General features: G+C 42.7%; 1 protein-coding gene across 7 annotated transcripts in view; it reads right to left on the bottom strand.

Moving 5' to 3' along the window:
- Positions 1–10,460, bottom strand: part of LOC108086031 (band 4.1-like protein 4) — a 64,889-nt gene extending 54,429 nt beyond the window's left edge. For 6 of the 7 annotated variants that reach the window (XM_017182848.3, XM_070287411.1, XM_070287413.1 and 3 more), the window contains exon 1: positions 9,497–10,460. The gene's annotated coding sequence lies outside the window, so the exon portion shown is untranslated. Of the gene's footprint in view, positions 1–2,897; positions 3,141–9,496 lie in introns of those variants that run through there. The other variant, XM_070287409.1, reaches the window with a different exon arrangement.
- Positions 10,461–14,614: the final 4,154 nt, after the last annotated feature.

Here is a 14,614-nt window from a genome sequence, read left to right on the forward strand (position 1 = left end):
CCCCCCAGTGCAATTTAGCCGGGGATATCCCGGGACAACTTGCATTATAAATATTTAAATAGTCTCTGCTTTGGCGAATGGCTAATGGGGAGAGCTCGAGTCCAGTTAAGTGGGACTTCTGTCTACGGTTTACTGGGTACTGGGGACTGGGGACCTGACCGCGTACATATAAGGTAAATGACATTTAATTGGCCCACTCTCGCATAGGGGCGGAAATTGACCAATTGACATACATTTTTAAAGAGTCCGGCGGAAGAAGGAGCCACTGAAGAAAGTAATTGCCGTTCATTGGAAACAATTTCTGAGTTTCGACCTCCTGCCTCGATTCCCATCGACTTTATTAAATATTCAGACTCTTGGCTTCTGCAAATTTATGATTTCTTTTAGTCCCCTGTTCTACTTCTGCCTGTCTTGTAATAAAAGCAAGGGGTTTACGGGGGGATATGGCGGCGCAAGGCAAATAGCATCACGTTCTACAAGGCACAGCTAACTATAAAATTACACCCAGATATCAGAGATACAGAGAGGCGGGCAAACAAAACAGAATCGTAAAAAAATGCCGCACTTTTCTTTCGAAAGATTTTGCAATTTATTTCGTTTGGATTATTTTTTTGTATTTTTTTTAGCTGTATTTTTTCTGTCTTTTCATTTTTTTTTTGTATTTGAGTCATGCTTGGCAATTGTTTTGGGCGAATCAAAAAATGGAATAAAACGAAGCTGCACTGGAAAAATGGTTGTTTGTATTTAAATATTAAGAAAAGATTAATTTGAAAATTAAAGGGTATCAAGCTTTCGCTTTCTAAAGGTATCTTTCTTGTTCTTACTATAAAAAGATTAGTATATAGTTATTATATATATATATATTTACATTGTAAAATAAAAAATAATATTTTCCAGTGCAAACTAAAGTTGCGCAAAAATCCCGCGAAGAAGACGGGGCGCAAAGCGAGAGAAAAAAACAACTTTTTATTACTCGAAATCTAACGGCGAGCCGAAACGAACGGCCGCACTTTGGCTTTAGCGGATTGTGGCTCAGAAAGGGTGGTGGGGGGGCCAAAGGGGCGCTGTGGAGCAGCGAGAGTGAGAAGGGAGAACGCGGAGATTCGGAGCCAGTTGTTGGTGTCAAGGTTAAGCGTATGTCGGCACGAGCGTAAGCAGAAATACGGGTCAATCGCGGATTCACAGTGGAAACGAAAGGCTTTTCCTCCGCAGAATTACCCAGGCACATACAAAGTACATACCCTCCCCTAATGCGTCATCATAAATTCTGCACAAATGAAATTTTCGTGGCCAGCTGCAAATGATGGTGCAATTTGTATTCATTAGGAAATGATCATGCGATCAGTGGGAATCTTTGCGCTCCACGATCCGGAGTACAGAGTCCGTGGTCTGGACCTTCAACCATGACCAGACTGCCTGTCTAACTGTTCTCCTCATAGACTTTTATTGGCCAAATGAAAATTGCCATCATAAAAATAGGAAAACCAATAACAATTACGAAATCATTTATGCCTTACGGTTTTGAGTTTGAATTTTGAGTCTCAGAGATTTACCTTCTTTGGTTTATACTCTTTGTGGTATTTTATTGGTTTTTAAAAGAGATTTAATTAATAATAGTTAATGATGATCATTAAGATTGGAAATGCAAATTAATTCTGCATGTTTAAGAAGCTGATTAGCCATTTTAGTAATCATTAGGGTAACATAGAAATGAAGACTAGGATTTTTTATAAATTGTATCTTTTGCTTCAACAAATATACAGGAATTTCTGTATAGAACATATTTGTGTTATGTCTTTGTATTGGTAACTCATTGAATAATATTGGAAATTCCCATTAAAACCATTACAAAAGTATTTTACTTTGTACTTTTTGGAGTTTCTAGAATCCCTTTCAAAAGAGTATTTCTATACTCTACACTCCCTTGTTCATTTTAAAGACCTCCGGTTTGCTAATTTAAATTTATACTGGTCGTTAAACATTTATTAACTCTGAAGTTCGAACTGCGGCTAGCTGCTGCTCGTGGGTGGGCGGACAAATAAATCAAATCTGTCTAGCTGATAGCTGGAAACCTGCCCTGGCCTAAATGAGTCGAGAGCTGGCCAGAACTGGCGACTCCGTTTGATGTGAGCTGTCAATGTTTGTTTGCAATAGACGCCCTCGGCACCCCTACGAGTGGCACTGGATGACTCCACCAAGCGGCACATCGTTAATCACTGAACCGGGGTCTGCCCCTGGAGCTGGACCTGGACCTCGACTCCGACCCGAACCGAACCCGTTCTCGCTGCTAATTGATTTTTTAACTGCATTCGAGACACGTTCCGCGGGTTCCCCTGCCCAAATTAGAGGTGCTTTACACTTTTCATTTCGCATCTCTGTGAGCCTCTAGCGAAAGTGGCAGCCGGCGGAGATTGGTGTCCAAGTGTTCTGGGAATTTCATTCCGTCCGGCAGAGCAATTTCCAGCCAAAATCCGGCACTTAATGGCCTTTTGAGTAGCTAAGAAATTATTGATTAACCTTGGTTTGGTCTTTCTCCACAGGTTTTTTGTTTCGGAGAGATGTTTATGGGTTAGGGGGTCGATTTAGCAGAGGAAAGCAAGCATCTCTCTCGAGTCGCATCAGTCAGTCTCTGATGAGTGGTCTTTGTTCTAAACACAATCATTAGTGGGGTGCTTCAATTACCTAAGATGAAGCGTGACTTGCGGCTATTTAAGGTTGGATTTTCGGCTATTGTGTTTTATGAGTATTTTGTGGTTTCGAAGATAGTTCCCATTGCCTTTCTTAACTAAGTAGAAGATGCTTTACAATTAACACTGGTTAACAATGGTTTAAGATTAAAAATCTGGCGTGTTATGAAGCCTTTAATTTATATTAAAATAGATTTTTAAAATAACTACCTTCTGTTGTTTTCGTCTTTACAAGATACTTTTTATTTTCTTTTATATTTTTACTCAATATCTTGATATTCCTTTGATTTAAGCAAATGAACTCTTGCCTTTGTAAGCCAGTGTGAATCCCAGAGAAGTTTTCTTTCCCTTTTAGTTTAAGACGAATGCCGCATAATTTAACAGGAAATCGTTAGCGAGCGCGGCATGTTTAAAAATATTTCACGCCGCCGCCATGGAGAGTCGAGCTCCTCCCACCAGGCACTGTGCATTACTGCCGCAGACACGATGGCATTTAAATGAAACGCTGCTAGAATTAGAACTGTAAACAACATGTGTTGAAATGCCTAATTGATTGACTTGACTCGATGCGGCAGCACCGGCACCTGGCTGGAGAAAAAGAAGTCGGAAAAAAACAGGCTTCGTCTTCGAAGGGGGAAAATTATGGCATTGGCATTCAGGCGGCATTTGATGGATTCTCAAAGTCGGGCCTAATGAATGACCAAGTACGAGTGCATCTGTGAATCTGAGTCTGGGGCTTAGTGAGTTGATTAGCTGCGTCTTCGCTGCTGCTGCTGCAACGCGGAAGAATGCCATTAAGACACTTTAATGGTGCGCAGTTATTAAATCAATTTTCCCCGTTCACAATTTATTACTTAACAGCGCTCTTGGCTGGGCTTTTGCCGTATTTATGACTTTGCATAGCGACTTGGCCAATTACGGCCGTCTCAGACAATGGCCCGTAAAGCATTCTAACACCGATCTCCGCTCGGCTTCAATGGCTTTCTGGCTTACTGGCACTCTCTAGAGAATCTCTGGCCAGGCTCTTGCTTAGTTGGCTTGCCAACTTTCCAATTGGCAATAAAGCATGCGAAACCAATGGCATTACTTCTTTCTATTTTTCGTTGGCCACTCTTTTGTTTTTTTCTTATTCGTTTTGCGTTATTTGCTGACCACAAACTGTTGATTACCGGGCCGAGATACTGGCAGCCACTTCGACATGGCCATTTTCACGCGCCCTCCAACCGCAGCAGACACAATGGAGCAGAGGCGTTGTAGAATGCCCAAAAAAGGTATCGGCATTTTGGCCAAAGTAAAACCCAAAAAAAAAGAAAAAACAGGGGAAAAACTAGGCTAGGCCTGTTGCAATTCCTGCACTTGAGAGTAAAAAGCCAAACTCCTAACGGTAGTTCCAGCTAACGAGCTAACGTAAATTAAGATCGCTTGTTCTGTTCAGCTCTTTTCTTTTCTGTTCTGTTCGGGTCTTGGTTTACTTTTCTGGCCACCGGCAGCATCTTTCGTGGAACAAAAACCAAATGTGTTCGGCGGCAAAAAATAACCGAGAAGTAAACAAAAGATTCAGCCAGAAACAACAAGAGCAGAGGCTACGCCAGCAACAGCAGCTATTCCCAGGGAATGTGCTTCTTTCGTTTTATTTTACTTTCCGAAAACGGAAAGGCGATGCAAAGACTTCACTCAACGCCAACGCACCGCCGAACGCATGGCTCTGTATCTGGATCTGGCAGCAGATCCCCCGACCCAATTTCCCAGCCCCAGTCCCGGTCCCGTACACTCACTCCACTCTGCTCTGCTGCATTCGTGAGATACTCGCCTCATTTGCATGTGGGCAGTGGGTCAGTGACTGTCGGGAAATCTATCAGTCAGCGCTGATTCCTGGCAGTTTGAATGCTGGAAGGCTCAAGGTGGGTAGTTAGTTATGTTCTCTTTTGCTACATATAGAAAAATGTGTCTTAATTACTGTTAGATAACTTTAGAAACAATGTATCTTGTGGGTTTAAATATAAACTAAATTGCATCTTAAGCAGAGCAGGTATAGTTATCTTTACCAATTGTTGACTTATTAATTATAACTTATTTTTTTTTAAGTGTTTAGTTACGTAGTTATGCCTTTTGTCTAGTCACTGTCTTGGACCATGCACTCTACTCCCCCAGATGATCTCTGATTACCAGTGGCTCCTTTCCCTCTCCGTTTCCATTTCTTTCTCCCCTCCAATGATCAATCAGTGGGGTTTGGGACGGGGAGACAAAGAAAAACAAAGCGCATTTTCCCCACCCCCATAGTGGATTTTTTCTCCTCCGCTGAGCTCTACAAAAGTCTTCATCGGCGTGGCCGCAACTGTAATAAAGAACTACATACCGTATACAAATCGATTTCACCCAGTTCTCTGGTCTTTTTTCTAGACTCTTACATGCAGCATATTTTCTTTTATGGCCTTCTGTTGGCGCTGCCCATCCGCCATTGGGTTCTCGATTCCCAGTTGCCAACAGAACTTGGCCTGCCTGGCCAGAACCCATAAAAAACTATTGCCACTGTCGATGCAAAGGAAATCAGCCCAACCCAAAGCCAAGCCAAGTTGGAAAAGTTGGAATTTCGTTGGATTTTGGCCCAGGTTAGCGCTCCTTTTTTAGCCGATTGCGTGCAACATGCGCCCTGGCAGTTGCTGTTGTCATAAAAGTTGCCACTTTATGACTTACTTATGAAAAAAAAAGAAACAAAAACTGAGCTGGCCAAGGGTAAAAAACTCGTTGAAAAGCCAAGTTGCCATCTCACTGCGGAAATAGACCTAATGATCAATTAGCTCTGAATCGCGGGCCGTTAGCTTCCGACTTGTATACCTTTTCCACTGGGAGCGTCTTTCAACGGAGATGGAGATGGATTATGGCATCGGACATTGGACATCGGCTATAGGCCATGGGGAATCGGGAATCGGGGAGCAGCAACTATGCGTCACTGCAATTAACCCGCGGCACTAATTGGGGATGGTTAGCTGGGCATAAAGTGTGTATTTTAAGGTCCATTACGGATGGCTTCCTGTCCCGCAACCGAGAGTGGCAATAGAAAATCAAATAGAGGCTGCGCCAGTCGAAGGAGCAGTTGGAGCTGTCAGAGGTGGCCTGTATGATGATTGCGCAAGCGACACATAAGCCAGCTCCCCGAGCAACTCCAATCTCTAGCCTGCAACTCCCAGAAGCAGCAGTAACTGCTTTAATTGGAAATTGTTGCAGCAGAGGCATCCGCAGCAGCAGCAGCAGCATCACCGTCAAGTGTTCTAGTTACGTGGCTGTCGTTTGCCTTCAATCTTTTGGCGCTCCAACGCTGCTCCTCCGGCAATTGCATCACGCAAGGCGAAGTGAGCCGCGGAGCTGCCAACGGGTTCTGCAACGCTCCCATCTATCTCTTCCACCTCTTTGGCTACTTTCTAAAGCCTTTCCTTATACTGCAGGAAACTAAATAACTCAAGCAGCTTCTTATTATAAAAAATTGAAGGAAAAAATATTGTGATAGATGAATTTTGAGTCGAGGCTCTAGGCAAAACAAAGTTCATGGGGATAATTCAAATTTCTAAAAATTATATTACCATTTTCTTATGTCTAGTATCATATTTATATCGATTTCATTTAGTTTTTTTTGGCCTGCAGTGTACTTTCTGTACAGCTTCAGTCTTCATCTTCATCTCTTCTCAGTTTGGTTCACTTGGTTACTGTGCACAGTGTTTTTCCCCCAGTTTTCCTTTTAGTTTTTCAACGCTTTTTGTGTTTTTTGTTTAGCGCCCAGGTAACTGTTTCAGCATCGAGAACTGCTGATGTTGCTGCTGCTGCTCAGTTGCGAAACTGGTGCAAGCTTCTGCTGCGTTTCAGCTTCTCTACGGCTGCAAGTTTGCAGTTAGTTGTCCGCCGTCGTTGTTTCTTTGGGCTTTGATTTTGCAGCTCCTATGTATGACATTACTTGTTCACTTTTTTTTTTTCCAGCCATTTTCCCATCCTACCGCCGAGTATTTTCCTTTCGCTTCAAATTGGAAATTAACGTGCTACCCGAACTGAGCTAAACAACTGCGACGACAACGAGAACAGCCCTTTGTTCTTAAAGTTTTTACAGAAATTAATTAAGTGCCTCGGCTGAGCCGGGAAAGAAGGGGATTTATAGAGGTTGTTAGGAAAGTTGCTGCTGCTGCTGCTGCTGCTGCTGCTGCCGCTGTTAGTTTTGTGTTTTGTGTCACATGAGCCAAAAGTCTATAAATTTGCAAAAGCCATAAAATTAGATCGTAAAGTTCCTGTTTTTAGTGCACATTTATAATGTCACTAATTAAAAAAGCGGATACAGCAACCAGAAATTACATTGTGGAGCATTATTTTATTGCCTAAGATGGGAATCGCTTGATTTACGACCCTTTGGGGATGATTAGTGATATGAGAAATGGAGAGAACATGGCAGAGCAACCTCGGAAACCCCTTTAAAATGTGATGTTCTGCCTGGTTAATGTGACAACCGAAATTAAATGATTTCAATGCCGACATCAATTTCTCGTTTAGACACCGTTTATGACCATCAAAGAGTCATTTATAACCGAAACAGTTTTGTCAAATTTCGATTGTTAGGGGGGCGCGGAGGCCAATCCATTTAGCCAGAAACCGAGAGACGGGAGAATTGGTAACCAAAAACCCGCTGACAGCTGCCGCTCATCGCTGATGGATGGGCGTTTTTCGCTTTTCGACCGCGACTCGTGGCCCGACTTTGCCGGCGATTAGAGGCGGCTGAAAGGGTTAACCAGGCGGCTTTCGACTTGGGGTGGGACATGGGAGCTGGGGAGCCTTTTATCAGCAATCTGTCAGTGTGGCAACAACAACATCATCATCATCATCCGCATTTGCGGCATCTTCAAAGGCCCCGCGGAGCCGAACTGCGTGGTCGGTGTTTGACGTTGAATTTACAAATTACAACTAATTAAAAGTTGATGAGTCTGCGTGAGTGAAATCAAGCGCAGCCATCTCCTGGCTGATTTTAAATTTCCTCCTCTTTTCCGCCGATAAGCAAATGAGGAAGTCACAGCGGTTCTTTGGAAAATGTTATTTATTTTTCTGTTCATTTTTCCCTACTTTAGTTATTTGCGCAAGTCATAGCCGTCCGTGTCAGTCGAGCGTTCGCGTTCCCGGTTCCCAGTTCCCTGGTCCCAATTCCCTGGTCCCTGCTCTCCCTTCCTCGTCTGACTGATGCCTATCTGGATGTCTATGATGGGGCAGTTGTCCGTGGAACCGGTGACGATCCGGGGGAGACCGGAGCTCCGAAGCGGGGCATCCGTGCACAAAATAGTTGTACAGGAAATGTTTTTGTCAGCGGTGCAAATAAAATTTCACACGCAAAAAGCAACCGATAAAATGTGTGACAAAGTTGCAGTTATGAGAGGCAGTAAATACTCGGATACTCTGAATTGAAAGGTCATTTTGTTAATTAAAATTTAATTAAAAATTATTCCTATACATTAAATACAATTTTGAAAATATAAACAAAACTTCTGTATTACTAAAAATATTTTTAGATACCAAATTTCCCTTTTAAATCTATGAAAAACCTTGTTTTTACATGCTTTTTCTGCTCAACTTACAACTTTAAACTGCCATCAAATCAAACTCGTTTTCATATCCGAAACTAATAAAAGAAATTCCCCCGCGAGGCAAAAGGAAGAATAATATAAAAACGCAATTTTTTACAGAATGAGAAAGTTTGTAATAAAAATATTTCAAGAAATAGTCGTAATTGCGAAAACATTTGCCATGGCAACTGTTAAGATTTCCATAGAAAGAATTTCTTTTAACTCAAAAGAAAAGAAAAAAAAGGGCAGAAAGTAAATGCGCAAAATGAAAACATTTTTATGCCGATTTGTGTGGGAAAGAGCAACGAAAATGATTATGACAACGATGATGATGTTGAGGATGACAGCGGCAGTAGCAGCAACATTTACAGCAAAAGAACCAGCAACATCAACAAGAGCAGCTAAAGTTCTTGTTGCAACAACCACAATGGACCAATTGACTTGACCCAACATTCCAAAAGAACTTTTTGTAGACACCAAAAAATTATAATAATAAAAACTTTAACTTGGATACAAACTGTTGTGATTTTAATAAAATATTTCAAGGATTTCCAAGGTAACCTTTAATATAAATTGTAAGAGATTCTATTATAGAGAAGAATCCTTTAATATTACAAGATTTTTCCTCAATCAAATTTTTTTTAAGCTCCACAATTTATTTATTATTTTTTCTGTGTAACCTTAGAGTAAATAGAAAAGAAAAAGTATCTCGAAAGCTAGGTTCTCGCAATGGCAGCTTCATAATTAAATATTGTCAACATGGACAAGCTACACACAATGTTGTGGTTGCTCCTCTGTAGAGCCTGCTGCCGTGATTCAGTTCTGGCAGCTGAGACCGAGTGCAATTTGATGAGCTGATAGTTTGCCAGTTGCCATTCTGCCGGCTGGCCGACAACAGGAAGTGCGAAAACTATTAGTGGCACTTATTTATTCATTAGAGCCAGTTAGAGACACCCAGCACGGCGCTCCAATTATGCAGATCGCTGGCAGGAGGTGGGATGGGAAATGGGAATAGGAATGGGTTGGGGATGAGGATGAGGATGAGGTTGCATCGGGATGCAGGAGCACGCCTGCTCATTTCGCCATTTGCCCATTTGCATAATGATGATGCATTGCTCTAAGAGGTGTCATTGCACTTTTCAGTTCGAAGTAGAAGTTGACGCTGAAGTTCAATGTGCGTGATGAGGTCTTTATAATGGGGCCTTTAACCCCCGCACTTACCTGCTTGTGATGTCTTTATACAAGGGGGCCCGGGGTTCGGGCTACGGCTCGCTGTTTTACGGCTGGCAATCACTGGCTTATCAGCACACACAAATCAGAGCGGTTTCCGAAATATTTTTTATGGACGAGCCGAGAGCACATTCATAGGTATATGTATGGTGATTGTATGCAGAAGATGATATTTTAAGTGGAACCCTCCTCCTTCTACGCTTTTATTTCCTGCGCCACATGGGAGCGATTTCCAGGGAACTCTGGCTCAAATTCAGGCTCAAACTCAAGAGCAACACAGCACACACACTGCACACGCACACACAGCCGCATACACACGCGGGCGGGCAATAATAAAAGCGTAAATGCTTATTTATTTGCAAGTCGTTCGCAAAATGCGCTCTTGTATAATTTATGAAGCCCGCGCACACGACGCCGAGACGCTAACCGAAAAATATCGAAAAAGCTAAGGGAGCGAGGCGCAGTAACATATCAACAACAAAAAAAGTAAACCGGCGAAATTGAACTTTTTTATTTGATATATTCTTCCGTTGACTTTATACTCATTGATGATTTTTTGTAGGTTTTAGAATTGGTCAAGGGACCGTCATAAAAAGTTCCCTTTTCCGAGGGTTCGAGTGTCCGTCCATAAAGGCGCGCACAATTTCAGATTGTTCAGTTCGCTTGTTCGCTTTATTTGCGATATATGTATTTTAGATTTGATTTTCAACGAGGTCAGAGTTCAGCGCTGCACAGACTGCACTGACCGAAGGCGCCGGGGCAACTGCAGTCCATCAATCACGAGGGCAATCAAGACGATTGCCAATAGACGACAAGAAAGCGCTGATCAAGCGACCGAAACCGAGACGGAAAACCGACAGCGACGAAACCCGAAACTGCTCACGATTCGGCGGCGACGGAGCAATCCGGACTGAGGGGATAAGACCGGATATAGCGCTGAGAGCGTGCGATTCGTGCGACGGTCCAACAGCAACTGAACGCACAGAGTATCTTGTAGATACTCTACGGCCGCCTGCGGTTATTTTGGAGCCGCGCTGCTGAGCCCCCTGTGGAACCCGTTTCAGAGTGGACCGCGAGCGAGTGTGGATGGTGTTGGGGGATGGTTTTGGCGCCAACTTTGGAGAGTTTCAAATGCCGGCACTCCACCAAGTGGAGAGCGCGAGAGGCTAGCGCACGTGGAAAAGTTAATCTCGGGGTAAAGGGGTTTGGATATTAAAAAAAAAGGGTAATATATATTTTTAATATATTTAATTTAACAGATTTTATAAATTTCTATTATTTGTAAAAACACTGTAATGAATTATGAATTTAAATATCCTTTTTTAAAAGGATAATGAAGTTTATTTTTGTTTTTAAGATAAGGTAAGTATTTATTCTGTTTATTACGGTATTATAAAAAATATATAAATATATAAATATACAAATAAAATATTTATATATATTTATTTTATAAGTAAAACATGTTTAAATTTCTTATTAGTTTTTTCCATTTTATTTTTATTTTTTAGGCTTCTGGTTGTAAATTAAATTACTCACTTTACCTCTTAATTTTAGTCTTTTAAATTCCTCTTGCTTTTCTTTTAGTCTTTGCTTTGTTACGAATGAGACGAGCAAAACAAACATCAAAATCTGTGTAGAGTTGGAGAGCGCATGCGCACACTCAATGCGAGAAAACACTTCAGAGAGGAAAACATTACAACTCTCGAAATGAGGAGAGAGAGCCAGAGCCCAGCCGGCTAAGACTATGGAAATAAATGCCTCAAAATTGACAGGGGCGGCAGTTGGATTTGGATGAGCTCGTCAAAAGGGGGGTGGGAGTATGTAGTTCGTTCCACTAAATAATGGGGGGAGGGAACGTTGAAGCATCTGCTTTGTATCTTGCACGCCGCCGAAGCATTACGCGCGAGTGATAGCTAAAAGATACTTCCCCCTTTGCAGGCCCCAACTCCTGTCGAGCGCATTAAGTGCGCTTGTAGCTGTCTATCAGACGGCCATGAATCCGACACAAATCACCCCACGGAGCGCCGAGCGATGATCCACTGCCAAGTGGAGGTGCCGAGGATCCGAGGAAAGCCTGCCGATTCTCCTGCAAGTGATTCTGTCTGCAATTTGCAAACCGCAAGTGCTCAAGACACATTGGAATTCGCATTCTCCCACCGAGGAAATCGCACAAAACCATAGATCTGTAAGTCCAGAAATGCACACAATGCACACCCAAGATCCACACCCACTCGAACTCTTACTTCCCTCCAACCATCGATCAATGGTCATCGGCTGAGGAATTTCTGCAGAAATATTTATCTACGCTAATTTCCAATGCTTAAGTTGTGCACAGTGGAAAATGTATTTTTAGAAGAATTTATAATTCGGAAAGAATTTACAATAATTTATGGAATTTTTCATTTATGAATTTAAGATAGGATTACTCAGTAATACCATTTAAAATATCATTATATCTATTTGGGTTTAATATTTCAATCATAAATTAAATGTAGCTCTTGAAACAAATCCTTAAAAAAATCTTTTTTAAACTCTGGAAGGAATTTTATGGTAAACCCCAAACAAACTTTGAAATTTAAGTGACCAAAATGTGGTTGAATCTCTATATAAAATGTATCTATGTATATTTTTTTAGTGCAAGGGAAACCGCATCATTGGCTGCCCGCAATTTTCGCTGCTCGCGTGCCAGTTTGTTGCCACATTGCAGCAACATCAACAGCAACAGCAAAAGGCACATTGCAACATCGCAGCATCGCCCATCTCCGAACGCCTTCAACTTCCCATAGAAACATTTGGCTGTCCATTTTTGGCCACTTACTTCGAGGCCAGCGAGAAGAGACTCCGTCTAAGGTCCCAAACCATCCCATCCCATCTTCATCTCCATCCCCATACCCATACCCATTCCAGAGATCTGTGGTCGGGGAGCTCTGGCGTTTGGTTTATGGTTTATGCGCCGCCGTTTTTGGTCTATTAAAATGATTGCAGTATTTACGTAGCGCTTTTCAGCCATAATTTGTATTTGCTATGCTCATCATCATCATCATTGGAGTCCACCCTCCCCCAGCTCCATCCCAGCTGACCATCTCTCTGCGGTTTCAGTCTTTGGCCCCGGTATCTTGCGTTTCCACAGCCCCGGGCGCTTGACCCTTCCTGCTGCGTCTATGCTTTTCTATTGTTTATCTGCAACGAGCCAGGCCCAAACTGGTCTGGGCTCTGCTCCCTTCCATGACTGTGGTCCTGCTCCTGCCCCTCCTCCTTCGCCCGCTGTTGCGTTAATATTTCTGGCTTTATCGCCGGCGGCGTCACATTGGCGTATTTACCCATGATTATTGATCGCTTAATACGAATTTGCTGCTCTTCGTGTTTATTTGTGCAGCTTAGGAGATACTGCTGGCTCAGTGTCGGGGGCTCTATTTTCTGGCATAAATATTTGTCGCAGCGTGATCAATTACAGCTGGCCGGGCTGAGCCGCAGATATAGTGTCGCTGACTCGCTCTCCCTGTGTGTGAAAGTTGATTAAAATAATAATAATAAATGTCTGCCAGGCCGGGCTTAAGACTTTCGGTTTCACAGACTTCACGACTTACTGTGCGACTGACTGGCTTCATTCAAGTGCCAGTTATGCGATCATTGCAGACATAAATGCATTCTCATGGCAGAAAAAAAGTATATATGGAAAAAAACAAGAAAGTCGAAGAGGAGGCTGGCGAATTTCAAAGTCAATTGACACGCCCACCGAGGACATTGAACTGCAAGCAGGGTCTGAACAGTTTGCACTACAAGAAAGGTATTTATAAATATTTTTTAAAATAATAAATCGTTGGAAATATTAAATATATATACTCTAAAACACTCTCCCAAATAATCTCTTTGGATAAATTATAAATAAAATATTTCTCCACAATATGTTAGAATTTTCAAAAAAATATATTTTTTCGGTGTACCCACAAATAACCAGTTTAGTGTGGCACATTTTTTGTTCGAACTTCCGCTTAGCCAGAACGCTGCCAATTTTGACAGATTACAAGGCAGCGAAAGAGCCTGCGGGCCAGTTTTTGGTAAGCCACCCGGCCATGGAACCCATGGAGGATCCAAGGAGGAACCTTAATCAATGGGCTCAGTGCAGGCGATGCCATTGAACCACCGGGATGGAATCAAAGTGGGAATTGGCCCCGAAAAATGCGAGTTGGATAACCAAACGAAATGGCCAGAACCAGAAGCTGCCCCGCTGCTTTCAATTACGTGTGCTGGCTACCAACGAACAACAAAAAATTCAAGCAAAGCCAAGCAAATTTATGGCCAGAACAGAACCCAGCTTCGCCTCGTTTTTGGCTGCATTTAAAAACACGAAATCCGCAGACGCTGCCAACGATTAAGCACCGCAAATCAAAAGCCGGGCAAAAGTGCAAAAGGAAACCCCGAAAACCCCAGAAACACCAGAAACCAATGGAAATCCAACACAAGTCCGCAAAATGACAAATGTTTGCACCAAGAGTTTTGCTCAAAATGCAACAAGAAAAGCCCGAAAGGACGTCTGGTGGTTCTGGAACAAAAAGTGAAAAACGGTCGAAAACAAACATAAAGTGTTGAATGCTGGCGGAAATCACTTGAAACCGAAAATAAATCAAAGGAAACAATAATGGAGCACCCGCAGAAACAAAGCCAAATCGAAGTGAAGGAAAGGCGGAAAATATCGCTGCCAGCTTCCGCTGCCACTCTGTGTGAAAGCGAACAAAATATATAAAAAAAAAGGAAAATCGCAATAAAAACGACGGGAATCTGCAGAAATAATAAAATAGAATGGACCAAAAACACCAGCTGAAACAGTTGTAAAAAGCCGAGCTGTAATAAACGAGCCACGAGAGCTGGAGCTCCAGCGGAATCAAATGCATGACAAGCCCTCAAGCCATCTAGCCGCAAGGATCCAAGGACCTGGCCCGGTGTCCTTGTCCGGCGAGTCGTGTGATTTATGTGCCATTGTCCGGTGTCCAATGTCAACCTGCCCGGCATCAGCATCGTCTACTGAAAGTCTGGGCCAGCCTTAATTGCTGTGACGGTCAGCCAGGACACGCCCCCCCAATCCCCCAATTACAGCGGCAACTATTACTC

The sequence above is a fragment of the Drosophila kikkawai genome, chromosome 3R, assembly GCF_030179895.1.
Source record: "Drosophila kikkawai strain 14028-0561.14 chromosome 3R, DkikHiC1v2, whole genome shotgun sequence".
Lineage (NCBI taxonomy): Eukaryota > Metazoa > Arthropoda > Insecta > Diptera > Drosophilidae > Drosophila > Drosophila kikkawai.